Genomic DNA, 7,710 nt, shown 5'->3' with positions numbered 1-7,710 from the left:
CATCTAGCTACTGCTATGGACCCATAGTCCAGGGGTAGACTACTCACACATCACTCCGGAGGCGACCATGGCGGTGTAGAGTCCTCCGGGAGATGAATCCCCTCTCCGGCAGGGTGCCGGAGGCGATCTCCTGAATCCCCCGAGATGGGATTGGCGGCGGCGGCGTCTCTGGAAGGTTTTCCGTATCGTGGCTCTCGGTACTGGGGGTTTCAAGACGAAGGCTATTTGTAGGCGGAAGGGTAGGTCAGGGGGCGTCGCGAGGGGCCCAGGAGACAGGTTGGCACGGCCAAGGGTGGGGCCACGCCGCCCTACCTCCTGGCCACCTCGTGGCCCCACTTCGTTGACTCTTCGGTCTTCTGGAAGCTTCGTGGCAAAATAGGCCACTGGGCGTTGATTTCGTCCAATTCCGAGAATATTTCCTTACTAGGATTTCTGAAACCAAAAACAGCAGAAAACAGCAACTGGCTCTTCGGCATCTCGTTAATAGGTTAGTTCCAGAAAATGCATAAATATGACATAAAGTGTGCATAAAACATGTAGATATCATCAATAATGTGGCATGGAACATAAGAAATTATCGATACGTCAGAGACGTATCAGCATCCCCAAGCTTAGTTTCTGCTCGTCCCGAGCAGGTAAACGATAAACAAAGATAATTTCTGGAGTGGCATGCCATCGTAACCTTGATCATACTATTGTTAGCATATGTAATGAATGCAGCGATCAAAACAATGTAAATGACATGAGTAAACAAATGAATCATATAGCAAACACTTTTCATGAATAGTACTTCAAGACAAGCATCAATAAGTCTTGCATAAGAGTTAACTCACAAAGAAATAATTCAAAGTAGAGGTATTGAAGCAACACAAAGGAAGATGAAGTTTCAGCGGTTGCTTTCAACTTATAACATGTATATCTCATGGATATTGTCAACATAGAGTAATATAACAAGTGCAATATGCAAGTATGTAGGAATCAATGCACAGTTCACACAAGTGTTTGCTTCTTGAGGTGGAGAGAGATAGGTGAACTGACTCAACAATAAAAGTAAAAGAATGGTCCTTCAAAGAGGAAAGCATCGATTGCTATATTTGTGCTAGAGCTTTGGTTTTGAAAACATATAGAGATCATAAAAGTAAAATTTTGAGAGGTGTTTGTTGTTGTCAACGAATGGTAGTGGGCACTCTAACCCCCTTGCCAGACAAACCTTCAAAGAGCGGCTCCCATTTTATTTTATTTTTGTGTGGCACTCCTTCCAACCTTTCTTTCACAAACCATGGCTAACCGAATCCTTCGGGTGCCTGCCAAAAATCTCATACCATGAAGGAGTGCCTTTTTATTTTAGTTTTATTATGATGACACTCCTCCCCACCTTTGCTTTCTCAAGCCATGGCTAACCGAATCCTTCGGGTGCCGCCCAACAATCACATACCATGGAGGAGTGTCTATTTTTATTAATTAATTTGGGACTGAGAATCCCATTGCCAGCTCTTTTTGCAAATTATTGGATAAGCGGATGAAGCCACTAGTCCATTGGTGAAAGTTGCCCAACAAGCTTGAAAGATAAACACCACATACTTTCTCATGAGCTATAAAACATTGACACAAATCAGAGGTAATAAATTTTGAATTGTTTAAAGGTAGCACTCAAGCAATTTACTTTGGAATGGTAGAGAAATACCATGTAGTAGGTAGGTATGGTGGACACAAATGGCATAGTAGTTGGCTCAAGTATTTGGATGCATGAGAAGTATTCCCTCTCGATACAAGGTTTAGGCTAGCAAGGCTATTTGAAACAAACACAAGGATGAAGCGGTGCAGCAAAACTCACATAAATGACACATTGTAAACATTATAAGACTCTACACCGTCTTCCTTGTTGTTCAAACTCAATACTAGAAATTATCTAGACCTTAGAGAGACCAAATATGCAAACCAAATTTTAGCATGCTCTATGTATTTCTTCATTAATAGGTGCAAAGTATATGATGCAAGAGCTTAATCATGAGCACAACAATTGCCAAGTATCACATTATCCAAGACATTATAGCAATTTACTACATGTATCATTTTCCAATTCCAACCATATAACAATTTAACGAAGAAGAAACTTCGCCATGAACATTATGAGTAAAGCCTAAGGACATACTTGTCCATATGCAACAGCGGAGCGTGTCTCTCTCCCACACAAAGAATGCTAGGATCCATTTTATTCAAACAAAACAAAAACAAAAACAAACCGACGCTCCAAGCAAAGCACATAAGATGTGACGGAATAAAAATATAGTTTCAGGGGAGGAACCTGATAATGTTGTCGATGAAGAAGGGGATGCCTTGGGCATCCCCAAGCTTAGACGCTTGAGTCTTCTTGATATATGCAGGGGTGAACCACCGGGGCATCCCCAAGCTTAGAGCTTTCACTCTCCTTGATCATGTTGTATCATCTCCCTCTCTTGATCCTTGAAAAGTTCCTCCACACCAAACTCAAAACAACTCATTAGAGAGTTAGTGCATAATCAAAATATACATGTTCAGAGGTGACATAATCATTCTTAACACTTCTGGACATTTCACAAAGTTACTGAAAGTCAATGGAATCGAAGTATCCATCGAGCATAGCAAAACATGCAATGCGAAATAAAAGGCAGAATCTGTCAAAACAGAACAGTTCGTAAAGACGAATTTTATTGAGGCACCAGACTTGCTCAAATGAAAATACTCAAATTGAATGAAAGTTGCGTACATATCTGAGTATCACTCACGTAAATTGGCATAATTTTCTGAGTTACCTACAGAGAATTTTGCCCAGATTCGTGACAGCAAAGAAATCTGTTTCTGCGCAGTAATCCAAATCTAGTATGAACCTTACTATCAACGACTTTACTTGGCACAACAAAACACTAAACTAAGATAAGGAGAGGTTGCTACAGTAGTAAACAACTTCCAAGACACAAAATAAAAACAAAGTACTGTAGTAAAAACATGGGTTGTCTCCCATAAGCGCTTTTCTTTAACGCCTTTCCGCTAGGCGCAGAAAGTGTGTATCAAGTATTATCAAGAGACGAAGTGTCAACATCATAATTTGTTCTAATAATAGAATCAAAAGGTAACTTCATTTTCTTTCTAGGGAAGTGTTCCATACCTTTCTTGAGAGGAAATTGATATTTAATATTACCTTCCTTCATATCAATGATAGCACCAACAGTTCGAAGAAAAGGTCTTCCCAATATAATGGGGCAAGATGCATTGCATTCAATATCCAAGACAACAAAATCAACGGGGACAAGGTTATTGTTAACAGTAATGTGAACATTATCAACTTTCCCCAAAGGTTTCTTTGTAGAATGATCAACAAGATTAACATCCAAATAACAATTTTTCAGCGGTGGCAAGTCAAGCATATTATAAATTTTCTTAGGCATAACGGAAATACTTGCACCAAGATCACATAAAGCATTACAATCAAAGTCATTGACCTTCATCTTAATGATGGGTTCCCAACCATCCTCTAGCTTCCTAGGAATAGAAGCTTCGCGTTCTAGTTTCTCTTCTCTAGCTTTTATGAGAGCATTTGTAATATGTTTCGTGAAAGCCAAATTTATAGCACTAGCATTAGGACTTTTAGCAAGTTTTTGTAACAACTTTATAACTTCAGAGATGTGGCAATCATCAAAATTCAAACCATTATAATCTAAAGCAATGGGATCATCATCCCCAATATTGGAAAAAATTTCAGCAGTTTTATCACAGGCAGTTTCAGCAGTTTTAGCAGTTTCAGGCAGTTTTTCGCGCTTTGCATTAGAAGTGGAAACATTGCTAACACCAATTATTTTATTATTATTAGTAGGAGGTGCAGCAACATGTGTAGCATTAGCATTACTAGTAAGCTTGCACGTGCACGCACGTATCCACTAATATGTATTCAGACAGTCATGTTAACACTCAAATTTAAATTGCTCTATGTTGAAAACTGACATAGCTCATTGATCCAATACAAAAAGAAACGTGAGTGCATTTCAGTTTAACTGTAGAATCTGTCCTGATATATTCTCCCCGAGTTCTTCAGACAATGACCTTTCACCAAGTTGCCGAAGCGAATGCGTCTGCTGGGTCTCAATAAACTGAATGAACGCCTCTTGGATCATCTCTTACACGATGTTTTGAATGAACTTAAGACATATGATTTGGAATTTGTTCTCTGTGATTGATGCTAGTAATTTCTCATGTAACATTTTTTTGAAAGGACCAATATTATTAACATATATGACGAATCTTTACTTTTTCTATACAAAGTCGTCTAAATGCACAAGCTGTTGGTACATCATCAAGAACCATTTGAAGCGGCTTGACAACAAATATGTTACCCTACGATAGTAACAAACCTCTTAAGAGTCACATATACCAGCCGAAGTACACTACAAATATAGCCCCATGCAACAACACAAGGCCTTCTTTGCATTTCTGTTACCTGACACCAAGAAGCTAGAAAGCATCAATGTCTTCACTCAGTCACAGACCTGGCTTGAAGACTGATGTGTCGAACAGACCTGGCTGCTCATGCCCGCAATCCTGGCGTTTCACCTGCCTCTCCGTGATGTAGCTGGGCTTGGTGACCTCCTTCGTAGCCAATTTAGTGTCTCCCATGACCACTGATACCATCTTTTCTAAAAATACCATCATTGTAAATACCTTCAGTTGTTTGGCTTTAGCAAAAGCTGCAATATTGTATAGCATGGATTAGCAAAAACTATAGTATTTTTTGCACTATTAGAAAAGGTGGTTCAAACCTCAACGTGTCATTTTAGTGAAATTTAAATAGAAGAGTCACATGTTCGAAAAATAAATAGAAGAATCGGTATTGTTTCTACGACTGATTATTTTGTCTAGGAAAAGTGGTCCTGCCACTACAATCATTTCTCAGTTTCATCTAGCATTCTTGCTAACAACTCGGAAAAAAATTGGAGACGACCTAAAAGTGCTCGTAACAATATGAGCAAAAGATGTTAATGACTTGGTCTAACATCCACATGCATAAAGCCTCCATAATATTTTGTTTCTAGCACTACTGGCATGTGATAAACTAAATAATTCAAATTGTGCCAGTAGTCACTTATTTAGATAACATGGGCACTCAATCAGTTTGGAAAAGCTATAAATGTTCCAACATTACCTACTCAACAAACTACTCAATACGACATCACTATTTGAATCTACAGTGGCTAAGCTACCTCTTGTAGCTTCACTTGTATACACAGAACTACTGTATTGTCAAAGCATATGCATTCCTAGAGCGTGTGAAATGTATAAAGTAACAATAACTACCGAGAATTTAATATCAGATCACTACCAACACAAAATTAATTTACCTCGGAAAAGGGTTCAAGACTGTCATAACCTATATCTCCTAACCTCCTCTCATGATCAGGAACAATCATATCACGGAACAAAGGATGAGGGCATGACCTGCATCATGGAAGAGTAAGTTTGCCATGACAACATGTCCACAACCCAAATGTGAGGGCAGAGTTTCAGACCTGACCGGTGAGGCAAGCGTGATGAATCAGGCGAGGAAATTGTCGCCGAGGCTTGACTGCTGGTAAGAAATTTGTATTTCTTGATATAGCCTGACTCTTCCTGCTGGCTGCGGGAACAAATGGAAAAATAAGACAAAAGGAAAAGGATTAGTACCCAAAGGCGATGAGCGTTGTATATATCAGGAGTACTAACTGAACTTGATGGTAATTAGATTCAAACAGCTTTTATATTAGTGGAGATGAAAAAAGACCAGTTTTTGTCTCAGGAAAAAAAGAGACAAATACATTTGGGATTTCATAACCAAATTGCAGAAGATGAATTTCTAAAGGAAAAAAGTGCACTTAATATTGATTGATAGTCATGAAAGATATATTATTACTGAACAACTCCACCGTTTACTGTACAACGTAGAGTTCTGAATATGCGAGGACCTGTCCAAAAAGGATCTTTTGAAAACTACACTGGATGGACTTGCACTCATACCTGAATCGAGAGACCATTTTGAAAATGATTTTAGACCAGTGTTAATTTTGATGCCACTTTGAGAGATAGGATTTGACATCAGAGTTCCTGGCTTGTCAAGAGCATCTGCAGGAGCAGGAACACTGCAATTACCTTCATGCTGCAGATGGCAGTGCTGCGCAGCTTGCTAGCCGCTGATAGATCAGAGAGGATGCTGTAAGGAGATCATCAGGAATCAGTCACATAAGCTGACTTGGTCATGCAATACAAATTTGATCAAAGTCTCACAAAATAGGTGTTCCAAGTCGTAGGTTCTACAAGGGAAACTCATTTTTCCAACTGACTTTGCGATACCTTGTTTCTTCTTCTCAATGTCAAATCATTGAGATGTGTAAATCACAATATCCAATTATTTTAAATCTCATCACCAAGAACATGATAAATGGGAATATTCATAATATTTTGTAGAGGTTTGAGTTGTGTATTACTGGAAACCTCTACCATAATAATCAGAAGTACAAAAAGAAGCAAACATGATTAACGAAAGAGCCTAAAGAACTTGTGGCATCTTTAGAAAAAGAGAAGCTGGTGCTACTGTTATTGCAGATTCAGTGAAGGATGTGAATATCTGAACATCACAGCCAATGGGGCTATGCGATTATATAGAAGATTATCTTCAGAGATGCACTCACGTCTAATAATCAGAGGTCTCAAAAATTTCATGGCAAGGACATGTGCTCTAAATATGTTGAAAGCACCTAGAAGTCCACATCCGTTATAGTTGCCTCGATGCCTAGTTGCCTACATATGAGATAAAAAGGAAATAGCTGATCGTGATCCAAATAGGCAAGCCTTTCTGTATTAACTCAACTTCATGATCCAAATAGGCAAGCCTTTCTGGACATTCTCCTGAATGTGGTCTATACAGTCGTTTTTTTCAGCATCTGCATCTGTGTCATCAAACCTGAATGTGGTCTAGACACTTGTGTTCAGCCCAAGCATGGGGTTAAGAGAAAAGAAGTACCTACAAATTTGGTCTTGGAGGAGCAGGATGTGGTCAGGCTCGGTGCAGACAAACAACAACCTCTCGAGCTAGTTGTGCCTAAGTAACAGCAGCTTGCATAGATGGAAGGTTACACATAAGTTCTAAATAATGTCAAACGACATGCAAAATAAGTTGAGGTAACATCCATTATATTATCTCATCATAGGTTATACAGTACTACCTCCAAGAACATTTAACATTTATTTTTATTCCTGCGTGCAAGTGCATATGGCCATCCAACCTGGTGGACGAATCCTATTTCTTAACAACCATTTTCTCACAACAACATGTAAATGAAATATTAGACTACAGCATGGTACTTACCTTGAAGATTATTGCTCAATAATCCACCATTGAACCTGGCATCTAGTGTGGCCTGCCATTCGTTTATGCTTTGTGGCAATAATGTAGACAGTGGATTTTCTTCACACCTGCAAGAGAAATGAATGCAAATTCAGGATAGTGTTCCATGTGAGGTTATTTACCTTCTGAAGCTTGTAATAATAATATCATCCACAGCAAAACCGTATAAAATTTCTCTCACTAAAAGAAGAACAAGAAGGGGCATAAATCAGAGGGGCAGAAAATAATGATTGACCAACAATCACTGGTGGAAAAAAGGGCTTTGGTCGCGGTTGGCAACTGCCATTAGTCGCGGTGGCCCA

The 7,710-nt window shown here is 39.1% G+C and overlaps 1 long non-coding RNA gene across 1 annotated transcript; it reads right to left on the bottom strand.

Annotated features, from left to right (window-relative positions):
- Positions 1–4,303: 4,303 nt before the first annotated feature.
- LOC127307464 (uncharacterized) lies at positions 4,304–7,200 on the bottom strand. The gene is made up of 3 exons (XR_007855593.2): positions 5,538–7,200; positions 5,370–5,466; positions 4,304–4,718 (listed from the first exon to the last, which is right to left on the bottom strand). It is a non-coding gene; the product is annotated as an uncharacterized lncRNA (long non-coding RNA).
- Between the last annotated feature and the right edge of the window lie 510 nt (positions 7,201–7,710).

This window comes from Lolium perenne, chromosome 6, assembly GCF_019359855.2.
Source record: "Lolium perenne isolate Kyuss_39 chromosome 6, Kyuss_2.0, whole genome shotgun sequence".
Taxonomy (NCBI): Eukaryota; Viridiplantae; Streptophyta; class Magnoliopsida; order Poales; family Poaceae; genus Lolium; species Lolium perenne.
The sequence above is the reverse complement of the archived record's forward strand: the minus strand, read 5'-3'. Positions and strand labels throughout refer to the sequence as shown.